Source organism: Taeniopygia guttata, chromosome 3, assembly GCF_048771995.1.
Source record: "Taeniopygia guttata chromosome 3, bTaeGut7.mat, whole genome shotgun sequence".
In the NCBI taxonomy this organism is placed as follows: Eukaryota; Metazoa; Chordata; class Aves; order Passeriformes; family Estrildidae; genus Taeniopygia; species Taeniopygia guttata.
In genome coordinates, this window is record NC_133027.1 from 3,216,846 (window position 1) to 3,244,561 (window position 27,716).

At 42.8% G+C, this 27,716-nt stretch overlaps 1 protein-coding gene across 1 annotated transcript in view; it reads right to left on the reverse strand.

Moving 5' to 3' along the window:
* Positions 1–27,716, reverse strand: part of XKR6 (XK related 6) — a 204,801-nt gene continuing 177,085 nt past the window's right edge. The window contains exon 3 of the mRNA XM_030269886.4: positions 1–27,716. This exon is cut by the window's right edge and continues 12,252 nt beyond it. The gene's annotated coding sequence lies outside the window, so the exon portion shown is untranslated.

Here is a 27,716-nt window from a genome sequence, read left to right on the forward strand (position 1 = left end):
ATGTTATTAAAATGAACTGTTTATATTATCTCGGTTGAGTCAATACATTATAATGTATTAAAATGGAAAGGTACAAAATTGAAATAAATACTTTCTGATTCATGTATAAATCTTTTGTCAAGATGACATTTTTGTTTCTTTTTTTTCTTTTTTTTTTTCATCAGTACATGTTTCAATAAAACATTTAAAATGACAAAATATCATTTAAAATATGGTTCATGGAAGAAAAGGTTGAAATCAAACAACTTTTGGCTTGTTTTGGCATGAGATCTTGACACAATCTGGGTTCCCCAAAACCACGTAAATGGTGGTAAAATATAAATGCTCAAACTTATTTAAAAAAATAAACAGGCTTTACAAAACCCTCTGATCCTTGACTTAGCCACTTTTCTGTATAGTCTGCACTTACGATATATACATTCATTATTGTCCAAGGGAAGACAGCCACTGACGTTCACTTAAAGAGCTTGGTGGAGAGGCTTAACAAACATTTTGCAGCTGACAACAACTAAACACGGGTAAAGAAACTCCTGACAGTGCAAAAAAGGAAAACGGCTCAGAAACCAAAGCCTACAAATGGGACAAGGAAGAGGCAAGTGCACAAGCCCAGATCTGATGCAAAGCTCCAGGCCAGGTCTCACAAAACAGCTTTGGCCAGGATAAGCTTCTTCTCCAAAGGGGAACGCAGGCTTGGAGATCAGCCCTGATGACACCATTTTGGGCTCCCCTGCATGTCCCAGGGGTGTTCATGATCCCAGGAAAATCCCCCCTTGGCACACAGAAACCTTCTGCAGACTCCTTCCTCGCTGGTGGTGAAGCAAGAGCTGAGATCAGTGGAATATCCTGGAGGAAGCCTGGCCTGGGAGAGGGGGGTGATGTTGAGATGAAAAATCACAGAGCGAGAGGGGCAGAGTGAGAAGTGTGAGTGTGAGCTTGGGAGCTTGGAGGAGAGGCAGTGGGGAATTCCCTCCTGGGCAGCGGGTTTTATCAGGATCGTGGAGCAGGCTTGGAGGTGTGCTTTAATCTCAAGTGTGCTTTTTGTCTTTGTCACTGCAGCCAGGGGCTGTCGTGGTCCCTCTAACCTCTACCATGTGCTTATCATTCTGGGCAATGGGCAGGGTCCTGCTGGGGGCTGAGTGTGGGAGAATGGGCTTCCCTGATGGACAATGGCGACTTCTTCCAAGTTTTGGCATGCCAGGAGCTCTTCAGGTTTCACTCCAAAGGGGAAAAGAAATGTGGTTATGTTAAAACAGAATTAAAGAGAATCTTCCTGCCAACCTCTGGATGAACCTTCTCACGGCTTGGGTTGTTTTGCTGCCAGCCAGTGAAACCACACAAAGCAAAGGGTGCATTTTCTTTGTTTGCTTAGTTTGAAGGCAGTAGAAGATTTTGCCACCTCAGAAAGGAGGGACAGCCCCATCCTGGCTGGGTTGAAGGGCAGTCAGGACTTGAGAAGGTGCTGCCTGTGCTGTTCTTGGTGCTCCACCGTCTGACGGGGATTAGATCCTCTTGGAAACTTGGCTGTTCCCATCCTGTGAGGAAGGATCTTGTGGCACCAGCTGTTTGCATGCTCTGAATGTTGCTGCAAGCTCCCATATCAAAGGGAATCCCACTGTAAAAAGAACCCTGTAAAGATGTGATAGACAGTCAAGATTTGGAAAGGAAAATAGTTTTGTATCCCTCCACAAGAAGCCACTGCGTCACAGTTAAAACTTCTTGGGAAATGCCAACTTCAGGCCTTTTCCTGTTGGAAAATATCACATCCGTTGGGAAACAAATGACGCGATTTGAAGCTCTTGGCGGTCTTCTTTGACATTTTCCTTCAGTTTGTTTACTTTTCATTTCAGAAAAGCTTTTGTTTCAAAATGCAGGATAATTTATATATTAAATTTAAAAAAGAGGATGCAAACAGGTAAAGATCAAAACAATCTCCCTCCATGATAGCCGAAACTGTTTTTGTTGGCGTATGCATTGTTTTTCATGTTTTTGTTTCATGTTTGCTGTTAGCCTTGAGGTTTCCGTGTGGGTTGGAAAAATAAATCCACAGAAAGTCTTAAGGGATGGAACAATTCTTTCCTATCCAACTTCCCTGTGCAGAAGACTTGATTCACCTTATCTAAAGCTCTCCCCTTCTCTATTTTTGAATTTTCAACTCAGTTTTCAAAGGCAAACAAAGCAGAAGTTCTCTGAGGTCTGCTTTCCAGTAGGAGGGACCCACTCAAAGCTGCTCCAAGAATTTCTATGTGCCAATGTGGCTGGAAGGAGGTAATTTGTCCGACTGTTTTCCCTGAATCAAATTCACATGGTGTACAAGAAGGGTCTTTTGTGGGCTCCTTTTCCACACCTGAAAAGGCATTTTGCTCTTCTTTATTTTTTACCATTTTGTTCCCTAATCCAATTTTCTTACAGTTTTCAAAAGTCTACCTCAGTGGAGCTCATGAAGGTAGTAGCAGGAATTCCAAGCAGAAATTCCTGCACTTGAAGAGAATGGTTTTCACCCTACTAACCATTCATTCTGATTAAGATTAAGCTTGGATAAAATCGCATTTTTTGCTGACTATAGGGTAGGCTAAAATAGTTACAAAGTTTTTCTCTCCAGTACCAGTTGCTGGGATTCATGTCCTAAATCTTGTCTGCTGGAGCCCAAATCCACTGACTGAAGTATGTACAGTCAAGGAAAGGGAGGATGAGGATGCTAAACTCCTGTCAAAGCTGAGAAATTATTTTAAAATTGCTTTTCCCTGCACATCCTTTCAAACAGCAACCAGCAAACGTTTCCTGGGCTGCTCCTGCAGTGCTGCAGGACAGCCTGGACTGTGGCACAGAAAGCACTGGTGTCATTTCTGTAGACAATATATGCACTTGCACCGTTCTTAAGTAAGTTTTGCCATCCAAAGGCTGAGTTTATGGTGGAAAAGATGATTAGGTGGTTGGTGGTGGCTTGGGAGTGTGGGACAAAACCCCTTTGTCCATGGCTGTGTTGGACATTTCATGTATTTCATGAATAAGAGCAGGAATCCCTATACCTGATCTCCTCCACAACTCACACCCAGCCTTGCCTGAGGGATGTCAATACAAATGCCCCAAATTTTGGCATCAGATGAAAGGAATTAATAGAATTCCTGGTTTTTGCCAACACGGATGTGTCAAGACAGAGTTTGGGAATGCAGATGAGCTGATCCATGAATGGTGGGTGTTCCTACCTCATCTCCCAGAAAAGGGGCTCACAGCAGCCATGTGAGGTAGATATTGAACCTGGATGGGCAAATGGAGTCACACAGAGGAGGAGGAGGGAGAAAGTGTGAGCAAAAACTACAGCAAGGATCCAGGGATCCTGGATCCCAGCCTGCTGCTCCAGGGAGAAGATGTGTCTGTTGGCTGGAAGGTGGGAGGGATAGCAAAGGAGCTCTTGGGACAATGTTAATTTTCCTGTTTGAAATACAGTTTTCAGCTTGTTAAAGGTCAGAAAAGTACACTGGACATAAGACCAGCGAAAGAGACAATCCAGAAGATTTAGGAAGTCAGGTATGGAGTGGAGACATGAAGAAAAGCACTTCCAAAAGGTTGCTCCAAAGGGACATCTGTGGGGTCTTCACCAGCACACCCTCTAGTGAGCTTTGGAATTATGATGGAAAGACCAAAGGGATTTGCTTTCACAGATTCCAGTGGCTGCCAGCGGAAGCTCCTCATCTCACAAGAAAGAAAGAAAGAGGAAGAAGGAAAGAAAGGCAAAGAAAGAGGTTGAGAGTGCAAGACTGAGGAAGATACTTAATTTAAAAAAAAAAAGAGGAAGAAAAATAAAAGAAAGAAGAAAAGAGAAATATAGAAATACTAGAGATCAAGGAGAGAAAGACAAAGAGAGAGAAAAGATAGAAGGAGAAAGAAAGAGGAAAACAGAGAGAAAAAGAGAAAGAAAAAAGAGAAAGAGATGGAGAGAGAGAAACAGAGGAAGAGAGAAAGAGGCAAGAAGAGAAAGAAAGAAAGAAAGAGAGAAAGAAAGAAAGAAAGAGAGAGAGAGAGAAAGAGAGAAGAAAGAATGAGAAAGAAAAAGAAAAAGAAAGAAAGAAAGAAAGAAAGAAAGAAAGAAAGAAAGAAAGAAAGATAAAGAAAGAAAGAGAAAGAAAGAAAGAGAGAAAGAGAGAAAGAGAGAAAAGAAAGAATGATTAAGATAAGGAAAATGTGGAAAAAAGTAAAGAGAGAGAAAAAGAATGCAAAAACATAGTTTTCGCTATTTGCAACATGCAAATTGTTTTCCCTTCCAACATTCTGCAAAGTGCTGTGAGGCAGAGAAAAAACAGGGAGACTGTCCCATGCAGAAGGTTTTGGGAGATAGCACCTGGCACAAGGTTTGCTACAATAAGTTGGTTATTCTTTATTGCGTTGGAAATAAAACAGTCATGAAAAGTCCTGCATAAATCCACAGCCATGGCCTGCAAAATCCCCACCTCACCTTGACTTTGCTGAATATTTTCAGGGTTTAGGGCTTGGGGGTTTTTGGTTTTTTTGGGGGGTTTTTTAAAAAAAATTGGTTTCAAGGATGGAAATTAGATCTGATCATGGAATTTGTTCTTCTGAGGGCAGGAAGGGGAAAGTCTGTCTATACAGAGAGATTCTTCTGATGTGTTTCTAGTGAGGGTGAGCAAAGCACTGTGCCCAGCTTGTAATCCAGGTCAATATTTTTTAAGAGTATTTTTATTTTATCCCAAAACGTGTTCCTGTTGAGCAAACCAAAGCTTGGTGGACAAATGGAAGATGAACAGCTGGTGGAGAGCTGTGCCATGAGATATTTCTGTGGGATTCTGGTAATTTATGTCAGGTCTATGGTTAATTAATCAAATGGAAACATTTTCATGCTGGCATTGGGACAGAGAAGGAGGATGGACCATTGGAGACTGACTCTGCAGGAGGCTGCTCTAAAAGCCAACTCCTCTTGATGTTTGTGGGGCCACAAAGAGGCAGAGGGGCCAAGGGCAAGGGGACACTGCAGGTCCATATATCTAGATGGCATCTCTCAAGGAATAAAGTTTTTTCTACCAGGGCACATCTCCCAGATGTGCTGGAGATACAGAAGGCCAGCTCTGCAGAAAGAAAACTGATGGGAAACGCTCTTGTAAGGGATTGAGTGCTTATGTTCTCCATCTGAGAATGCTCCACAACCCTGAGGGGTTTGGAGCAGCTGAGCGCACAGCCTTTGAAAGCAAAGCTAGATTCCAGCACCAGCTTTTCTATGTAAAGACTTCGTACTTAGGATCAACTGAATTCCTTTTGGGGATTAAGATCCACTGAGCACCACGCCTCGAAATATTAACCAGGAGATCTTCTCATTTCTCCAGAGAGTCAGTGCTGAGACATTTCCACTGTTTGCAGTAACTCTGGACCTGGAACAAAGGAAGAACAAAGCTTACCAAGCTGGGGAGATGAGCACCACGAGCAGCTTTTCAGAGATGCAGCCAATCCTGCAACAAATCACAGGATTTGCAGTCAGCAGCAAGGCCAAAAGCCAGCATCCATCGAGCTGTAGGATTTGGCCACAGGACAGTGCCTATATCTGCATGCCAAGCAAGGATTCCTGCCAGTGCCTAGTGTCAGGCTGTTTATTTCTGTCCAGATTAAAACCAATTAGAACATCAAGCAGCAAAATCAGAGTGCAGCTGTTGTTTAAAAGATGTGATGGAGATCAGGGAAGCCTGAAAGTTTATTGGTCAATGACTAGAAGCAAGGAAAGCAAAGAGAGAGGTAAGGAGTTGTTCTATTTCTGGAGCGGAGAAGGAAGATTTGTTCCCTACCCTCCTGTGTGAAAAGAATATTTTAAAAGCTTTCAGGAAGGAAAAAGCTGATGAAAGCAAACTAGAAAAGTTTAAGTTACTTGGACCGCTTGTGGTATGAGGACAGAAAAGAAGAGGGGGACTGCCCAGAAAAGGAAAATCAAATGAATCAATCTGTCCTCTTGGGTCTCAGCAGGTGTTTAGCTGGGATTTGTGCATGTTATACCTTTGCCAAGTCCCCCTAAGGGTGTGATCCACACCTTTTGCACCAGACTGTTGCATAGAGTGGCCGTGAGCTGGCGGGGTCACCCCAGAGGTGGCTGCAGGTCGCTAACAGTGCTCTGCCACTTTACAGGCTGCACGAGTAAGATCGTGTTATGCTGGTAAAGCCCTTGGAGACCCTCTGGGATGAAGGACTTGAAAAAGCTGGATATCTCTATATATTCAAGTCTAGCTCTGTCTTATTTTTGGGAAAGGCCACCAGAGATTTTTCAGGCATTGAGAGACAAGAACATGTGCGTTGGCTTTGCCCAGCACAGGGAGGGCAGTTGCACGAGCCATTAGTAGCAAATTTTGTTCTTTCCTGCTGGAGGCTTGGAAATGTCCCCATTCTGGTGGTTCAGCAGTAGCAAAGCTTAGAGAGAACTGGGAAGAGGTGTGGTGGGAGCAGGAGATGTGAAAATGAACCATGACCTTTGCCCGCGTGGTCGCCTCTTGGACGTTTGGTCCTAACTGTCACGATGTCCATCAGCCCTGCAGGATGCAGAGCCAGCTCCTCTGGAACATGGAATTTGTGCTTCTGGAAGGGAACATGGAGCTTATTGCGAGTGCCGAAAGCTCGTTGTGTTTCTCATGGTGGCAAGGGCTGGTTGTCCACACTCCGCTGCTGCCGGTACCCTGTGATTTCAGCAATGTGGAACGGCTGCCACAAAAGCCAAATTCATCCATTAGAGAGCTGGGAGAAAGCCCAGGGCATGCCTGCTGTGATCCTGATAAAACACGTGCTGCCGAGAGGAAAAACCCAGCCTTTGTAGGTTAAGGATGGACCAAATCCTGCCCTCAAACCCCTCCGTGGTCAGAGACCGCCGGGCCTGGCACTGGTGTCCCACTGGAGCCACACCCTCGCATCCTTCTGGTCCCAGTGGCACCCGCAGCCCGGCCTGGAGCATCTCCCCGCCGTAAGATCCCAAGGGAAAGTCAAACCTGGACTTCACAGCAAATCAAATGGAGCGCAACTGAACCACGAGCGTGATGCGAAACATCGTTTTGGCCGGACGAAACGCAGTTTCCACAACCTGGTTTTAAGGAACAGTATCACACAGAAATAGATACACTATGCTAGGTCTGGAGGAAAGAAAAGAAACCAATATGCTAAATAAACTAAGACATACAGTATAGGGGATATTCTGATCAACAAACCAATCACCATTAGAATCAAAAAGTAAACCAGCCTTTCACTTAGGACCCTAACAACATTTCTCAATGCACTAAGTACATTTTAAACCATGCAAGTTTACACAAACATCTTAACTAGGTTTTTTTTTTTTTTTTACTTTTTAAAACACCAACATTATGCATTTCTTTGTTAATTATATTGGTTAAAGTTGCAGCCGTTCGCTGCCAAATATCAGATACATCATATACATATTTTTATACAGAATCTGGACAACACAACATTACACAGCCTAAATAGAGAAAAAAAGATTATTTGTTCCTTTGTTTGTTTGTTTTTTTCAGTTTTGTAAAAAATATGAAATGGTGATAGGGAGGAGGGAGAAGGCGTGGGAAATCTTCTAGCAAATTAAAGGATTATATCAAAATAATTCCCAAATCACAGTACAACAAGGAAAAAAATGGTTCGAACTCAGCTCCACATTTAAGATTCTCTTAGCTAAGAAACAAGACTTTACACACAGAATGTATCAGTATTTAAAAATAGAAAGAATTGCAACACCATGCTGTGATTCCAAATACATCTTAGTCCAAAAAAATGTTCAAAAGGGGAAGGTAAAAAAAAAAATCAATCAATAAACTCAGTGATTGCAAAGTTATCTCATTGGTTTGGATTTCCTACCTACTCGCGATGCATTGCCGTGGGATGGAGCTGGACGGCCACAGCGGCCGGAGCAACGCCAGGATAAAGGAATGACTTGGGAATCGCTCGCTGGGTTCTATTGGGGCAGCTGGAACTCGGAATGGGATCTGAAACCATCCCAATGGTTTGGGGTCTTTGCTTTTCCTTCTACTCGGCTCTGAACAAGAGTGGGGCAGGGACACAAGTGGCTCCCCCAGGGCCATACCCTGCCCATCCACACGGAGCAATGCATGTGTTGGATTAGACGGAAAGGAAACGGAACCTGGAAATCAACCATGGAGGATGCTGTGGTTGACATGGCAAGTATACAAAAATGCTAAAATTTCAGATATAATCAAAGATACAAAATCAGTTCTGACAAGAGGGTATTTTTTTGTAGTTTTTTTTTTTTTTAATAGCAACCATTACAGTGCAAGGTTTTAAAAGTTATTATTACAGTAAAAGGTGTGTATCTGGTTTTACAGTAACTGTAGCACTGATTTTTTGTTATGTATAGTAGGTCCCTGATGTAAAGTGTATGCACCAGTTTGAGAGAAAACCCCGCACAATAACGGCTCTTTAGCTTTAAATACATTTTTCTTTTTTTTTAAACAGATACAAAATAACACATCAAGTTCACAATTTCACAAGCACGGACTTTTGCCTTAATAAAAAGCATGAAAACTTGGTTGAAACCCCAACATTTAAAGAAATGTAAAAACTATTCAATGAGGGACACGAGTGTGTGTTTGAGTCATGGCTTTCTGCCACCCCAGCTCCTGGATGAGTCTGTGCTGTCCAAACTTCTGCTTCTTGCTCACCCACCATTTTTTTTTTGGGCCAGGTGAAGTGGTGTTCAGCTTCCCACAGCTGGGATTTGAGTTTGTGCCTTTAACATTATCAACAATCTATTTTTTGGGTGGATGAGTTCTCAAAATGAAGGATCGTCCACAGAGGATCTGTGACTCCAGGCCACAGGTTCATTTGGAGGGGGCTCTTTTTTGGAATGATCAGGATGAGATGCAAATGACTGCAGCCCTGCAATAATCCTTGGAAACTGGTTGGAAAAGATCTCTATGATCATCAAATCCAACCATAAACCCAGCACCATATTCACCATCAAACCATGTCCTCAAGTACCACATCCACTCCAGTCTCACTGCACCCAACTTTGACTTTTCTGAGTTAAAGAAGCTTTAGAATCATAGAATCACAGAATATCCTGAGCTGGGAGGAACCCACAAGGATGATCAAAGTCCAGCTCCTGGCCCTGCACAGCACAGTTCCAAGAATCCCAACCTGTGCCTGAAGCATCCTGGTAACTGGCTAATTTAGTCAAACACATTGATTTTACTTCACAACCAACCTGAATTGTCTGAAAGCAAGAAAAGAGTAGTCAGAAAATAGCCAGGAAAATCTGATGCTGCAGTTTAAATCCCAGCTCCAAGAAGTGGGATCCAGCTGACTTCATAACCACCAAAAATACAGGCTTCCAACAGAAATGTTCCTGTCTCTCAACAGTGTTTCAGGAATTTATTTAGTGCATGATTTTGCAATTTCTACCTTCTCAAGTTGCCTTTAATCAGGTAAATAATATGTTTTTCATCTGAGTTATTGAAAAACACAGAAAAGTGATGTGGAATTCCTCTCCAAAGCTGCACATCTCTTTCCACTGATGGTAGAGGAAGCAGATGCAAAGAACTCAGACCAGACTCTTTCAGGGAGAGAAAGTCAAGTGGGATTAATCCCTCTTTTGACTTGTCTCCCCACTCCAAATGGGTGGGTAAGTAAATATGAAATACCCAGGTGGGAAAGGCTGCAGAACTACTTAAAAGGAATATCTTATACAAAAAACACCAAACATATTTTGAGAATTGCATCTGCAATCCTTAGCAAAATGCAGTCCCAGCCAGAGGCTGGAGGAGGTTTGAGGAACATTGTGAACTCAAAGGAGATGACAAATGTTTTATCAAAGTTCTTCCATCTCTGCCTTCCATTAGATTTTATTCTGGACATTTGAGGGACTTTTAGAAGCAGCAGGAGTCCAACACAAGAAGGGATGCCCTTGTTTGTGTCAGTCACCATGTTTTAGTTCTGTCAGACACTACATCCTCCCAGCTGATGTCTGCAGTCAGCTCTACCACAGCCCCGCAACTCCTCCTTGCCAATTCTGTCCATGTAGGAATCCCTCCTTTCCCACATCACACCTGCACCTTGTCCTGAGGAGCTTTCCTCATGGCAAACTTGCACCTGGGTTTCTTAATTTTTAAACACTACCTGTTTTTTGAGGAGAGCCTAGCTCTGCAGGTGGGATCTACCCAGCACCGGGGGAGCTTGTAGCAGTACAGCTCATGGAAAAGTAAAAATCTTGACAAAACCCCTGGTCAGGAAGAATGAATCTCTTTAAATAGGAAAGGATCTAGGATTAGACACATTCTCATCACAGCGTTCTGCTACCCTAGTCTTTAATTAACAAGACGTTCCTCTGGAAGCTTGATGGGCCAGTGGAAGAGCAATCCAAGCATGGAGGCCTGTGGCAAGCCAAGAATCCAAGTATGGAGGCCTGTGGTGTTGTGTGGTGCCCCACAGCAGGAGGGATTTATTTATGATCATTTTTCTAAAGCAGAAATCCCTTTAACAGACTAATTAAACAAAAAAACCCTGCAACCTTGTTATAGGAAAAGCACTGCTCCTCCCAAACTCAGAGCAACAAGGCAGTAAAGCACAAGCCTAACTACAAAAGGCTGAAAAGTCAGAAATTCCATGAAAACTTCATGGCCTGCCCAGAAAATACTTGGACAATTAAAGCACAAGCTTTCAAGCTGGAAAAGAAGTGGTGGAAATCAGATAAGCCAAGTTGCTTCTATCAAACTATGTCAAGGTTTGGGATCTGAGTCTGAGAGGCTTTTTGAGAGGGGTAGGCTTTGTTATTCCAAAAAATAATGAAGATCTCTACTTTTTTACAGTGATTTTGCCCCTTGGTGTTAATGTCTGAAACTTCTCTGATGAATTGCAGATGGAAGAAGGACAGCAGGAATGTTGCCTCATTCCTACACAAAGGAATTTTGGAATTTGCTTCATGAGTATTGAAAATGGCCTGTGATCTCTACATTGTGTTAGAGGATCACCCTTGTCTCCTTCTGTAGTCAGTGGAAGGAAATTGGCATTTCCAGAGCCTGATTGATCTCTCCTGCTTTAGATATCTCTGCTAGGAGGGGTGAGTGTTCTTCTCCAAGGATCAAAGATAAAGTTGAGCAGCACTAGTTTGAGTTTGGGGAGTTAAATTTAGTTAACTAAGCCAGATGAAGTGAATTTTACCAGCAATATTAAATCTTAAACGTTTGTAGAGGTTTGGATTTTTTAAAGTACTGACACATTTCCATGCTGGCTTATTCCATCCTGAATTTATTAATCCACATTGGAGCAACAGCCATCTTAAATTTTTGCTCCTTCATTTCATGCCAAGGCAACAAGCTCCTTTTCCCCAGTGTTATCAACGTAGTTCCTCTCATCCCACTGCACCTGTAATTGTTTTCCCACTTGGGTCTCCCATGTGCAGCCCTGGCCAGTGGCTTTGGGAGCTGAACACCTCTTGTTCTTTGAGTCATGCAACAGCTGCTGGAGCATCCCACAGAGTCCAGATTCCAGAGAGATGTGCACAGAGGAATCAGCAGGATTCTGTGCTTTTTGGAACACGAAGAATGTCTCAGCACTGGCTCATTGACATTAATGCTCTAAAATCTCTTTGGAAGGTGAAAACAAATGATGCCACTTGTTCTGCCAGAGAAAAGGTGTCAGCTTTGTGCAAGAGTTGTGGGTACACTGAAGGATTCATTCTTCAAAAACAAGGTGCCAGACATGGCAGTTCAAGCCTTTGAATTGTTTATACCTGTTGCAATAAAAATCTAGAAGAGGAGCTGGAGGACCTTGCAGTGTCCCTTTGGAGGAGCTTGGCAAGCTGATCTTGTTCAAGTTCTGAATTCCCAAAATGAGCAAAATTGGCTGTGGCCAAATCTGGACAGAAGAGCAAGACTGAAAGCAGCTTGAGATTTTCAGCAGGTGATACTTCTCTGCTGAAACCCTGTGCTGGGGAAGAATATGAAAATGAGGTTGTTGGGATGAAAATTAGATTGTTTGGAAGTGCTGCTGTATAATTACAGTGTTAAGTGGCCATTAAGGTTCCAATGAGATCTTTTACAGAAATCAAACTTTTAAATATTATAAACTTGAGTCACGGTGTTAAAAAGTGAGAAGTTCTTTTCCTCCCATAAAGATTGGAAGAAACAGGAGATCACCTTGACAGGTGAGCAGTCTGCAGGGCACACTTTAAAAATTGATTTGATCTTGGGACACTGGGAGCCTCATTATCTGAACAAACAGAGATCGATGCCTGTGTTTGAGTTGGTATCTCGGACTCCTTCTAAAGTCAAGACAGATGCAGACATTTCTAGGTCATGATTCACCTGACAAAGTGCAGGCAGCTGCTTTACAATGACAGGAATTGCATCCAAGAAAGGCACATTCCTTCCTAAATGTGGCATCCATTCATTAATCTACACAAGTGGGACAACCACGCTGTAAATGTCGACAGTTGGGTGAGTCAAATTTCACCTTCGTTGGAAAGTTATTAATTTTTACTTTTTTTTTTTTTCCTTGTCTCCCTAAGTGGCCAGGATGTCATGGAGCAAACACAAATTTCAAGGACCAATCCTATTTCTAGGGGGGGACAGTCAGAAACCTTAAAACTTGAGAGATTCCTACTGCAGATCTGTGTGAGACCTTTTCTGGATAAAGAGCAAGGGGAAGAAATAAAATTGTCCTGGAAGAATGACAGGGAATTATTATCTTGCCTCACACATCCATCTAAGGCGCACAGGGGTGACAAATTGTCATGGGAATACAGATGAAAGATACCTTAATAAAGAACAGAAAACAAACCATGTGCTAAAAAATTCTGTTGTTGCTGCTAAGAGAAATTTTCAAAGGACAAAACCAGCTGGATATTCTCACAGTGTTCTTCTTGGTTTCTACAATGATCCCAAAATCCTATCATGATAACCAGGCCTGGACACACCTCGGAGAGGACATCTGGCTGCTAAAGCCTGCAGGTTTAAGGGATTTATCTTCTGGAACTCCTCAAGTAGCTAAATAAATTATAAAATAGGCATGGGATGTAAAACCAACCAGATTTCAATCATTGTTTAAATATTTCCAGACTATACCAAATGAGAAATGAGCACAGAATAGTTTCTTTAAATACCTGGTATAGTTTCTAATACCAGATTGATTCCAACTCTTTTTGCTTCCTGCAAACCAGGCACTTCTTTTCCTGAGAAAAGAACTGAGCTGTTCATATAAAGGGTTACAGGTGATCTCTGCTGTTTGAATTACCAAAATGTGGCTGATGGAGGTTGCTCTTGTCATAAGAAGATGCAAATACATTTGTTTTTTCTGATAAAAGTCACCTTTTTTAGGAAAATAACCCTCATATTGCAAAAGCATCTGATGCACTGAACACGGGAGCTGATGGAGCCAGCATAGAAGTGATCCAGAGGGTTGTGCAGCCAAATCTTATTTACCAAATCTGTGGACTTTTAGCCCAATCTGAAGTTGCAAACACCTCCCCAGGCCTCAGCTGATGCAAATTCTTTCAGTGCCCTTGGGCTGTGAGTTTTTAGAAAGCCCAAGGCTGAGCTCTTAGAGTGAGCATCAGAGCTGGGGAATTAGATCCCCCATCAGATTTGGGGAAGAAAACGAAGAATGATATTTTAAGTCAGTTTTGGACTGTGGGAAAGCCAGAAAAAGTAGCCAGAAAAACTCCCTCTTGCCTGAAAAAGAAGGAATTATTGCAGGAAAATGCAGCCAGCTCTGAAGATGCTGAATTCTGTAGAAATATCTCACTTATCCAAGGGAAATGGACATAAACACAGCACTATTAAAACTCAGGCAGCACTGTGGACTCGTTTTTTTTTTTTAAAAAGCAAATTTAATAAGGCCATATGCCATCCTTGAGGCTCTGCTGGCTGTATAACAAAGGGAAGGCATGGACCAAAAAGAAATCTGGGCTCTTCCTGGAACATTCTGATCCCCTCAGCTCCCACGGAAAGCAGGGATGGTATTTTGGGACTTAATAAGAAACCTTTGGCACCTTGAAAAGTTGAAGCCTCTTGCTTTGGTGTGGGGTAAGAAAAAGGTGCAAGTCAGAAGGACGAAATGAGTCACAAAAGTTTGTTAACAATAGAATGACAACACTGGGATAAAATCCATTTTTAGACATTTCCGAACATTTTCCAGTCACGTTTTAGGAGCTGGCATAGTCTGAGGTAATACAAGAGGCATGGTTTGAAGGGGGAGGTATTTTAATAATAAAATATATATTTCTTGTAAAAGATATGACCTCTCCCCCAAACCTTGGCTCTCTCTTATTAAGCAGGAACTTGTTTTCAGGTTCAGTCCTATATCACCTCCTCTTGACTTTTGCACTGTTGCTTGTCATGACATTGAACCAAAAGCTGATAAGGTTTGTAGTGACTTTATCCATAATAAATGAAAAAACCACTGTGACAGTGGGTCTGTCACCCTGTGAAAGTGTCCCTGAGCCTCCACAAAAGAGTGCCCACAACCAAAGTTGTCTCCAGACCTGCTACTAAATCCTCATGTGGGGGAATCTCTGGGTCAATATTCACTAACTGAAGCCCAAACTGTGCCAAGAACTGAAAAACTTTTGACAGCTGAGTGCCACATCTTGCTCTGTGTAATTTATTAGTGTGAGTGGAGACAAGGAATGCAACAGGAATGGGAGAATAATCTTTGTGCCTTATTAAGTTTAGAGTTTTTGCCACTTCAAAGCACATCCAAAATGTCACTCTGCCCCTCATCCTGCATCTCAGGGATGATGAAGAAGAGACCCCAAGCAGTTCCACCAGGGAAGGAGTTTGGTTGCTCATCTTGAAGACTGAACTTGGCTGGGCAGTGAAACACTCATCTGGTGCTCAGGAAGAGCTGTACCAAATTCCCTGCCAAGTGATGTCATTGGGGCTGAGCTAATCATCCAAAGAGGGACTGGCACCGAAGAGCCGAGTGTCCTCACAGCCAATGCCATTAACACCTCACAGAAGTAACTCAGGGTGCATATTCAAGAGGAGCCAGCTTCGGAGATGGGGCAGGCCCCCTGAGGAGGAGGAAGATCATCCTTTCAGCTTCTACCAGCCTTACACCTCCTCCTGGCATACCTAGTCCAGGTCAGGCAGGACTGTGATGGTGTGACTGCTCTGGTGAGTGCAGGCTAGGTCTCCTCAGGTTCAAGATGATCCATCACTTGTTTGAGCAATTAGCTTTTCCTGACAGGAAAATGAACATAATTCACAGTTGCCCCATCAGGCATTTTGTCCTTAGCCTCCATTGCTGAGTCTATATTTCAGAGGAGAATTTCACTGGGCTAAAATTGCAGCACTTTTTCCATATATTTTAAGCTCCGGTATATTTTGTAGGATCTTCTGATGGTCTGTCCTTCCTCATGAGATCCTGGGCATGTCCTGATGCCCAACCCTACAGCCATGAAGGGATGCTCAAACCATAGTTTCACCCTCATGCCTTGGACAAAACTCTTTCTTGACTTGAGCTGAGGAGTGAGTGAGCCAAATCTGACTTTGTGCAGGGCCTTGTGCCTCCAAACCTCAGGAGTAACAGAGAGAAAGTAAAACTGAGTCCTACAGCCTTTCTCACTGCTCTGCTGCCTAAAGGATCTCAGGAAAAACCTTGATCCAAATCAAATGAGTCTTGGTTTCTGTAAAAGCTCCATGGTCAGAACCTGCTCCACATTTCACCCAAACCTTCTCTTTAGTATGTGAGACAGCAGAAGACATTCCAAGTGCTGTTATATCCACTTGCTATATCCCATCTGTCATGCAACAGGCAACACAGAGGCAATTCCTGCTCAAACAGCACACCCTGCTCACTGATGGATGCTCTGCTCTAGGCCAGGACAAAAGTTGGGTCAGCTCCATGGAAGCTGGTAAAGCTTTCCCACATTTAGCAAGGTAGAATAAGAGGAGAAATTTGCTCAGGAGCCACCTTCCAAAACAAAAGGGATCTTTATAGAAATGGACAGTCCTGAAACATGGAAAGGAGCAGAGAGCCCAGCAGTGAGCATGAAGCTCCTCCACATAGGTGGAAGAGACACAGGAAGGTTCTCAAAAAAGCAAAGCTGATGTTCCAGAAGGACCTAAAACCTCAGAGTTGTCATTAGGAAATCATTGCAATATAACCACGGTAACAAACCAACCAGCTGGGACAAAGAACTGCTTCCATGACCAAAACCTAAGGCATCCCATTAGCACCAGTGGAAATAATTGTGGGAGTAAGGGAAGAAAACCTGAGCTCCCTTCAAAGAGATGAAGAAGAAATGCTGAAGACTTCCTCAGTTCATCAAACCACCACCAGCCCTCCGAACATCAGAGGACATTGTTGATGCTGCGTCAGACACGGAGTTCATCCAGCACCTGCAGCTCTGGAGGGCAGAGAGGATCCACCAGGAACCTCATTAACATAAATTAGTGTGACCCAATCAGATCCACCAGTGATTCCACAACCTGGTCCTTCCCAGAGCACATTTCACTGCAGATGAGAGAAAAGCCAGGCTGTGCTTCCATTTACTGGACTGACTCTTTGCCACTGAATTAAAAGGAGACCTTTTTGACTTCACGGCAGGGATTGAAGGCAATAACCACAAAATATAAAATCCAACCCTATTTCTGAAGCAAATAAAGAACAAATAAGGCCAGGAATTCCATGTGATTTCTGAGCAGAAATTAAACAGCTGCATCTCTCCCTTCTGCCTAATGCAAGATGATTAATGAACAGATTGAAAGGATTGAGTATTTCATGTATAAATTTGGGGATTATAATAGGCAAAGATTGAACTACCATAATGGACCCTCAATCAAATTATAGCAGTTTAACAATAAATTGTGCTTTTTGGTATCTCAAGCTCCCCTCAAACTTCAGAAAGTCTCATTATCTCAAAATAAACCTTTCAAAAATCTCAGTAGAATGACAAAATGCCCAAATTCAAACACACACATTGGAAGCATACTTTTCATATAGATTTTTTTTCTCATTGTTAGATTATTTCTTTTTCCAATTCAACTCCAACCTGTAATTCCATCTGCTATACATCTTCATGAACACATCTGTATTTCATTCCAGATAGACAAAATACTACACCATAAAAATAGAAATAGGTGGGAACAGGCAATAAAAATAATCAAACCAAACCAAAGAACAAGCCAGATTTGTACAGACACCAGATCAGAATGAGGAAAAAAGTGCTGTTTGCACTGAATGATTGTGCCAGTTTTAGAGAGAAGACTACTCAGAAGGGGTCTTGTGAAACCCAGTCTAAATCTGTGTTTTGCAGTCCTGTCTTGTGCTTTAAGTGAAACCCAACAGCATTTTCTCCACGGAGATTTATTCATCTTTGGGTTTCATTTCCTGCTTCTTTCTTTATTTCTTTTTCCTTTCTAATATTTTTTTATTTTTTAAATATTTTTGTTTCCTAATGGAACAGCTGGATTTATGTTCAGTAATACTTCTTCTCCTTGCTCTTAAAGAAAATATGTCATATTCCATTTGTGTCCAATTCTTTCTGGTCACTAATTTTTTGTTTGCTTTGACAAAGCACGGGGGAAAATGTTACATTCCCCACAGTCTGGTGGAAAGGAAACGGAGAGGATTCCCCTCATTTTACTCCCAGTATAGTGAGTTACCTGCAAATGTTTCCTAACCAAGCTAAGAATCCCAGTATTTGGGGCTTGGTGCTTTTACTTTTTTTAATAATTCCAGCCTATGGGAGTGGTGGGGGCACTGAAAAGGATTGCTCTAAACAGATGTGGGCTTTGTGTCCTCACATTTCTGGCAGAAGGATCAAGATGTGAGGCTCCTAGAAATGTTTTCCTGGGAATAAACAATTGAGAGGTCCTGTCCACCACAACAGCCCTCTCTAATTCTTCTCCCCACACCACAGACTCAGCCAGAATTTCAGTGCCAGGTGTTGATCATGGTGTTGTTCCTGGCTCCAAGCCCCATGGACATTTTCCACCAGATAAGCACAGGGCAAAGTCTTCCTCACTTTTCCAGGAGCTCCCACATTCCTCACCCCTTCCATTGCTGGAGCACGAGGAACTGTGTGGCTCAGAATGATGCACGTGACCAAAAAAATGAGGGTTTTTCACTTGCCAGGTTATTTGTGCTCTGACCATGGGAATTTGGCTTTAGCCCATCAAGGTGAGATATCCAAGGTGAGCCTCAAATCCTCCAATTCCAGCCATACTGAAGGAGATGCATCCCACGTGCCTTAGCCAAGTGGTGACTTGTCCTGGGGAATTCTTTGTCTCTCTCCACTCCCACAGAAAGGACCTGGATTAGTGACTCTGGGTCAGTGGCTGCCATTAGATGGATAAGTCTTTAATGAATGTGGCCCCATGGCTCAGGGAAGTGCCACGTTCCAATTATTTCATAAAATGGACCCCCTCTTCACCCAAATGGAAAGAAATGAACATATTTTTCCTCCATCAGTCCTAAAAGCCCCTCTTTGTCTGCTCCCTCTCTGCCTCCTGCCAAATTCAGTGTTGAGATCAGACAAACCAAAATTGAAAGATCAGGACTGCAAATAATTTTCTTTCAATTTTGCTGTTTGATTCCAATTGCAAACAGGCTGTATTTGGGGAAAAGAAAAAAAGTAAATTCATGTTTGACAATTCTGGTGTCTATCTCACATCTCAAAAACATCACTTCAATGGAAAAGGAACAGAAATAATAACCATTCACTCATGAACACAATATAGATTCCAGTGTACAGGAAAATAGGATCCAGACAGGATTTTACAACTAAGAAGGAAACGTTACAATAAAGATTATGACATTTTATGAATATTCGTGTTATAGCTTTGAGCTTTATTGCAAAGCAAAAAATATATATTTGTATATATATATATATATTTTTATCTACATATCACCTCTGACATTGTATACAACACTAAATCACAAGAAATCAAAGAAATCATAGTGAGGTAGATACAAAACAAAGGGATGGTGAAGAATCCAGCTGCTAAATTTGGCTTAACGCAACTGTCATTAACATCTGTATATCCACCACAGCAGTGAGCTTTGATTCACAGCTTGATCAATGGATCCTACTAACATTGATATTGATATTAGAGCCCATTTAGGAATGGTGCTGTTTGGGGAATGGGGAGGAAAATAAATCAGAAGCGTTTCGTACAAACCAGTAATCTCTGAGGGAAAATTTTCCATTGATTTTTCATGACTTTTAATGATGATAAAAAAGCTCTGAGAAATAGCCTGTGATCTAGGGGTACTGGTAGTGCCTGAGGGCAAAGAGGGAGGACTCTCCAGCAGGGAAATCTACTGGGGTTGAGCATAATCAAAAGCAAAATAAACCATTCTCCCTTCCTTTCAGGTGACTGAGAGGAAACAGCACATCTGGGAATGCTGGAGGCTGCATCCACAAACGTGTGCTTGGGAATATCGGCTTGGACTTGTCGATGATGGCCAGCCAAGCAAGGCTTCAGCAGAAGGGCAGCCCCTGGATGGATTCTGCTGCTCTTTTCAGGCAGCAGCAGGTACGTGGCAAGAAAACTGGTACCACTGAAGTGACCGGTGCTGGTGGGACCGGTGCTGGCACCTGGTGGGGTCTGGCTGCTTGCTCTGCATTCCCACAAGGAGACTTGTTAAGGCACCTGGATGACTGGGGCTCTATGGGTAATTCTCAGCACAATATCCCAGAATGGATTTGGTACAGTCTTGGGCTTTTAAATTTAGTCTGTCAACCCAGGACAACACATACCTGGTGCTTCCTTCCATGAGTGGAAAAATTAATATGAGAAGCTGTGGTGTTTATGTTAGCCAGGGGAAACCAGGCTGGATCCAAGAAAAGATTTCCAATGTGTTTCCAGCACAGGGATGGTTGGTGAAAGTTCTTTAGGCCATTGGACCACTTTCATCCATGGGGTAGCATCCATGGGGCAGAAAAAGATAGATATGGCACCCTCATATCATTCAGGAGCCATGAATTATCAGTGGTGCAAGGAGCTCTCAGTGCCTTATGTCCAACACAGACAAAAGCAAGTTGGATTTTCTGGACTAGGAAGCCCCTTTGCTGCTGCTCAAACATTTCCTAATCTTCTTGCAAAGGGAGGAAGTAACACCCTGGAAGAAGCACGATTCCCCAGTTCTCCTGCAAACAGTGGCAATGCGAGCTTTATTATTCTATCATTTACAATGTCATGGCTGGATTAGAGAAAATGAGGAGAATTGACCAGAATAAATTGCAAATGAGTAGGAGAAGCCAGTGTGACTGTTAGCAGCTCTCTGTGTGAATTGAACAAGCACTGTCAGAGAATGACCTTATCCTTTAGGAAAACACACAGAAGGTTATTGCTTGTGCATTCATTTCCAAGAGATTTTTTGGGAACCCCTACAGCAACTAGAAGATGGTTGCAGAAAGTGTGTAGCACTTAAGAAAATCAAATTCCCCCATTTCTTTAGTTTCTCCATACCTTTACTCATGTCAGGGGAATGCCTGATGTGGATGTGCCACTTTGGCAGGGGCTGCAGAGCCAAATTCCTGACTCCAGAGCTGTGTTGAAGGAGACAATTTTGAATGCTCATTAGCAGAGTACAAAATTCTCATGAGAAGCCATAGTGGAGAGTGTCTTGGAAGCATGGCAAATCCTGTCCACTTTGGATGGGATTCACCTTACCTAAACATAACCAAATAAAGCCCACACAAGAAATCTGAGATAAACTGGGATGAATCCCTACCTGGAAGTCTCCCTTGAGTATGGAATAGATCTTGATAACTCATGGAATACCCAGATCTGGCTAAATTAGAGGATTGGATCTCCTTCACATAAAACCAAAGAACTTTGGACAAACCTCCTTACCTGACATAATCTGTCAAAAAATGCACCCTAGTTTTAGGCTCTGGAAGATGGAAATGGCTTTATACTTGTCCACAAAGTGAATTTCTCCTGTTCTTTCCCAAAGACACTGCTAAAGATTTGGGTTCTCAAGTCACCAGAAAAGCCATTTGGAACTGAAGCATGGGTGTGCTTTTATTGGTACTCTAAAGGGTGCCTTGCTTTGCTTTGAAGAGGCTGGATAGCACAGAAACGAAAAAAGTATTGCTAAGCATCTTCCAAAAATTTCTTTTCCCTAACAGATTTTCTTGGTGGGTCATGGAACAAGCAGCTTTTGCAAGTTATTTCCTTTAAGAACTAGAGTGTTCTTAAGTATGAACTTAAAAGACTTTAGCTGCAGGATTACAGATTGAGTCAAACCTACTTTCTATGTTCCTCTGCTCACTGAATTTAGCAATTAGAAAAATATCCTAAACTTTTGTCCTTAAAACTTTAGAAGAAACTGGGGCAGAGGATGACTCCACTTGGCCTCTCAGCACTGCATTTTCAGGAATGGAAATTCTAACTTCAAGTGAGCCGGGGTGGCGGGGAAATACTCTCTTTGAAAAATACTGATCTATCATGAAATTATTCATTAATAATCATTAACACAGACTAGAGATGCCAGCATCCAGCTTTTCCACTATGGTTGTTTTCAGGTAAATGTGGCCGTAACTTGAGCAGGAAGACTCACATCAAGTTCTTGGTGAGAATCCAAATGGAAAAAAATTGGCTAGAAGTACCCTTGAGATCACAGAATGATGTGGACACTTGTGGTCTCACTGATACATGGAAGAGATGCCATCTTCAAATCCATTCCCTCCATCCTCCCCACTTTTACTAACTTCAGAAAGGGCCCTTTTTGTATCCACAGCTGTTCCTTGGTCACTTGGAAGAACTTCACTGAGTTAGATGTCCAATGAGTTGGAAATGGGATTTTTTCTGTCCCACCCCAAGAAATTCGAGGTCACAGAATAATTGAACCACAGAACATCTCAAGTTGGAAGGCATCCATAAGGATCCAGATGTATGGGATAAGAGCAAATTGACAGCAGCAATCCAGGATATTGCCCTTGGCCAAACTGTGGCTGAGGAGAATCTGATAACGGGATTTGAAGAGCGTCACCACGGTGAGCCATGGCTTCCAAGGATGGGGAAGCCTTGAGTGGAAGGAAGGAGAAGCACAGCCAGAAGATAAGAATGAGGTGATGAGGGAAGCAGCAGTGAGCTTCGTGAACAGAAGAAAGCTGGAGGACAAGGGGCAGGTTGGTGAAGAACTCACCGTAAACTGGCCCGAATCGCCTCCCGTCAGCATGGAGAGGGAGCCTGCAGGGCGTGCCGAGGAGGACCAGGAGTGCAAAGTGCTTAAAGGCTTGGTCAGCATTGGCAACCCCTGTGTGACAGGCACAGAGAGGTGGGAGCAACATGCTTGAAGCCACAGGGGAGCCGGTGGTGGGCGGGGGACAGGGCAGCCACCTCTGAGGGCCGCATGGTTTCCTGAGCTCATCACTGGACGACCCTGTTTCCTCACCAGCACTCTCTCCGTGGCAAACTGGGGTGGGGAAAGAAAAGTTATAAAGACTGAATCCCCTCCCCAGGAATATGCACTGTGGATAACGAGTCAATTTTCTACCTTTCACCTAAGGACAGGGGGAATTTTACCCAGTAGAGCCAGGCTATTTATTACAGCTTAAAGAACTACAAAACCTCTATTTGGGTGGTGGAGATGGGTATGATCCTGGGTTTGGATGTGTGTCTATATTATACACACCCTCATGTGAACATAGGCTATTATATATTTCTATAATATATAATATAGTATATAATACACACACACACACACACACACACACACACGTGAGATACTCAAACACCTGAACTCCTCTTAAGTCATGGAATCAAAAGGCTCTTCTTTGAGGGGGACACTCACTACATTTTCTATATAGACAACTTTGTACATACAAGTCGTAAAGTGCGTTAAAAAGCGCGTAAAATTTTCTATGTAGAAAACTATGTACATATAGCACACACATGTACTAAAACACTTGGAGTTAAGCCAAATTTCACCTTCATCTTCACATCCCCAATACCTACAATACAAAACTAGAATTTAAAAACAAAAAAACACAACAAACAAAAAACGTAAGGAAACAAATAAAGAAAAAAATTCTAAAACCCAAGAGAGAGAAATGAATCAAGAAAGGAAACCAAACCCAAAAAACAGTCAACAGAAGCCTGGCACATGTAGAAAACATTGATTCACTTAGAGAACATAAAGAGGGTCATGTCCGAACCTCCTTTTTCTTAAAACAAAACCAAACCCCTTTTGTTTGTCTGTTTGTTAGCTCTTATTGTTTGAGAAAAGTCACAGTAGCACTCTCACCTTGAACCAGAGTTTGGAACTTTTTGTGTTTCTTTGTACAAAAGAAAAAACGGTTTAGGTTATGGAAAATAGTTGGGAAATTTGAGGTTGAAGAGAGGAGATAGAGAGAGAAACTGGAAGATTGCATAGTTGTGAACAGTGGCTTCTCATCAAGGTGAAAAAGTGCATCATCTGATAAAATAGCATTTGATTATTATTCTTTTTTGTTCGGTTCCATACTTTTTTTTCCTCAGTCAACTGTACATGTCACACATGAAAAGGTATTTACAGCACACACACATGCTAACATTAAACGTCTGACACTGAAACAGCCATTCTTTAAAGGTTCCATCAGAGTTTGTTCCATGCAAATTTGTATTCTTTTTAAATACATTTTTTGCTACATCCTAAGACCACAGACTTGTCTAAGCCCATCTCATGTAATTGTGATCATTAGCAACACAAAAAGGGGAAAAGCACCAAAATGGCTCGGTTTGATCACCAAACCTCTGCTTTGACTTCTTTCTCTTTTAATTTTCATTCCTTCATCACTGCTGGTTGTTTGCTTTTTAAAATTTTTTTCTCTTTGTTGTTGTCATTTGTTTACATTAATTTTCCAGAGATGGGAAAAAACAACTGACTTTTTTTTTTTAAGTTTTCTTGAGGTAAGAGTTATACTCAGAACCTGGGGCAGGCAGCAAATCTTTCAAAAGCATTTGAGAAATGAGGTGTGAGGCCAAACACTGCCACCAACATCCTAAACTAATGATGAAACAAAACAAATACAATTGAGATGAATATTCCAGGTTTCTGTCCCAGCTAAAACCTCCCACCCTCTTTCAACCCTCTGTCCTTTTCCAAAAAATCAGAAACTGAATGAAAAGGAAATAAAAACAACTTGGCACATTCCCTCTTGCACCAGCCAAACAAAAAAGACAGGTGCTGTACATTAAAAAAGATAATTCAAAAGCTTTTAATGCTTGCTGCCTGTCTCAAGTGCATTTTAATATATGTCTGATCATTTACATTTATATAGGAAAGTCATATTTGTTACACTTTATACAGGATCACTTCATTTTTGTCCTTTTTAAACCTTTTCACTTTTTTTTTTGTCTTTACGATAATGAGTTGGTTCTAACAATCTACAATAAGGCTGCACAGGAAGAATACTGTGTGATTTATTTATTTTTTTTAATCTCTAAGAACCAAAGTATATAAAATGAGGTTTGATTCTAGCACCTTTTACAGTATTATTGGTGTTGTTCCCTTTAGGAAAAAAATACCTTCACTCCACATCTGTTCTAGCATCTCTCTCTAGTTTCAGCAATACTTCAAAGGTAACAATAAAGGGATGATTGACCCAAACCAGCAGTCCTTTGACAAAAAACACCTCTCCCCCCTGAAGTCAGGCAGAACTGCTCATGTGAGCAAAGCCTTTGCCAGCTTCCCTCCTGCCTGCCAGCGAGGGCTGGGGCAGCAGCTCGCTCCGAGCAGCACGGAAAACCGAGCATCCAAAGAGGAAAAAAACCACACCAAGTTGCTGGGGCAGCTGAGATGGAGAGGCTCAACAGCAGATGGTTTTCTTAGGGTGGGGGCAATAACACTGCTCTCCACAAGGTGCAGAGGATGCTGCCCTGGGATGCTCCCCTGGGATGCTGCCCCACCGACCCCATCGTCCTCCTTCCATGGCAAGGGGAGACTTCCCCATCCCACGTGAGGAGGAAGATGTGGCCTGGCAGCATCCACTGGGGAGATTTGAAGAAACTTTTATAAATTTCTATGATGTGAAACAGCATCTTTCGCTGAGAGTGTTTCTGGGAGTTGGGAGGGGAGAAGGAAGCTGGGAAAAAAAAACGGGAAAGAGAAGCTCCTTGCCAAGGTTGTAATGTTTTACAGGACATTTGTTGGTTTCACTCAAGCAGTGTTAATCCTGCAGAGGAATGGTCCATTCCCCAGACAGTGGTATCAGAACCTCAATTATATATATATAATTATAACTATAGCAGTCTATCTATCTATCTAGCTATCTATCTATCTTTATTTATATAAGTATACATTAAAGTCTGTTACTGCACTGGCACCTAATACAGAGGAAAAGTACTGGCGTTGCTGCTGGATGCAAGTGGTTGCCTTGACTGAAGACCTGTGAAGGGTGAGCACCACAAGGAAAGGCACCACGAGGCTTTGAGAGTTGAAATGTTGCTGCCCTAACATAGCCATCATCAACAAAAATAAAGAGCTTGGTGGAGTTCATGAGGGCAGGTGGGGCCAGGCTGAATTCTGGCCTTGCTGATGACAGAAAAAACAGAGTTTTCCCAGAAAAAAATACTGGGGTTTATGCAGGGTGGCTGATGGTGAAATTGAGACCAGAGTTTGGTCTTTTAAGGGGCACATTGATTTTTGCGAGCTCTTATGTAGCACTTTGGACACTTTTTATCAGTCTTCCTAGATTCAAATGGCCTCTTTGTGCCATGTTCAACATGCCTGCACCGATGGGAGAAAGGCAGGATTGAACTTAAAGCACTCAGGGAATAATCTAACACAACAGAGGGCACAGCCTGCTGTGGGCGGCCTCCTGGGATGTTCTGGATGCCTTCAGCTTGCACTAAACCAGGGGAAGTCGGAGGCGCTCAGCGAGCCTGATCTCATCGCTTTGCATAGCCCTGTCCTGAATATCTCAATCTGTCACACCCCAGGAGCCCAGAGAATAAATTGTCCTGGACACAGGCAACAATTTTGATGGGTTGGCAGAAGTCCTGCCAGGCTGAGGCAGAGATGAAACTTGCACCTGTCTGGTTATTGTGGTCTTAGCCCACATTCCCTCCTTACGCAAACAATATTTATGCTGCGCTAAACTTTTATGTTGGCCCTTGCTCAGTTTCTTCTGCTCATAAACTCACGCTCAAGCACGTTGCCCTCCAAGATGTACAAAACAGAGAAAGAGCTGGGAATAAGCCAGAGCACATCCTCAGAGCCCTCCTGCAAAACCTGAAGTTGCTGCAGACACTGCCCATCCCCAACGGGCTCCCCGTGCGTAAGGTCGTTGCTTGGTGATTGAAAAAGAAAAAGAAGAGACTCGCAGGCACTCTATGCCAAGTTAAGAGCGCAGGTTTTGCATCGTGTTGACACCTGTCAGCCCATCCCACCTGAAAATCCCGAGCTCTTCCGACAGCTGCTGACAAGCAGCCCGCCCCCACTGTCGGTGGCATCGTGCCGAGTCAAGGACAACGCCAACGAGTTTGGTGGAAATTCGCTCGCTGGACAGAGAGGAGGGGCAGGACTGTCCCCAGCCACTTCTGGCCAGATCAGAGTAGGGGTTGGTGGCAACCCCGTGTGACCCAAGCACCGTGTGTGTGGCTTGCTGGCAGAAGCCAAGAATGGTGTTTGGACACCACTGTGGGGGACTAATGGAGTTTACTGCGGCAGAATTTGATTTAGTTTTCCTTGTTCATTCAAGTCAACTTGTGGGCATCTAATTTGGATCCCGGTCTTTCTAGAATCCCAGGAAGGCTGGCTCAGGTGCAGAAATTACCTAGGAAGAAGCCAACCTCTTCCAGATGAACTGAAAATCCTTGATCCTAACTTGGATGGATGGGCATCTTCACTTGCAAGCCACGCTGGGTCGGAACGGCACTGGAAGGACAACTTCAGATGAAGGACCTGGGTTCAGAACGGGCTGAGTTTGATTTATAAGGCAAAATCAAGGCATGGGCATGACCAAGTTTCAAGCTTAGTTAACAAAAAATGTACTTCTTACTAGGAAAGCTTAGGCCATTATTCCTGACTGATGCACCTGATCGAGAGGGTCTGGGGTGAGGAGAATTCTTCTTTGGAATTTTTTCAGCCAGACAGGATTTAGGGTGGGAGAATAAGACACAGGGATGCCTGTGGCATGAACTCTTAGGAATGCACCTGAAGATCCATGTGCTCTTTCCACCTCTGCTGTCAACAACTCCATGGCCCAACAGGACTATGTTAAATCCTTGGTTTCTCAGTTGAGTTCCCTGGATGCTTTCCACAGGGAGTGAGGGGCATTTCAGAGGATGGAGAAAAGCGCTTCCCAAAATCTTATTGTGACAATTCAGAACAATCTGCCTGTGTCTGCTGAGCAAAATGGGGACAAAAGGAAGGTGACATGATGGATTTGTCCTGCTCTGCTGACCAGCACCATGGACCCACAACACTTTTGATGTTAAGATCTGGAAGAACATCACCGACATTATCTAGATAATCCTCTCATCACCCTTGTGAGGAAACCTTTATTCCTTCCAGTTTATAGGGGAAACATGGAACCCCCATGTTTCAAAAAAAACCAACCCCAAAGCCCCCAGGTTAAGCCCTAACAACTTATTTTTACCACTTTTTAGTGGTTGTGGAATTTGTTCTTCTTGAATAAGGTTTATTTGAGGAATCAAGTGCAAGAATATTTTCCAGGTTTTGAGTGTTAAAGGGTTCCAGTAGTGATTAGTTGAATTTCAATGTTTATGGGAAAAGTGGCACTTCTGCAATAGAAGTATTTAAATTGTGCTATTCTC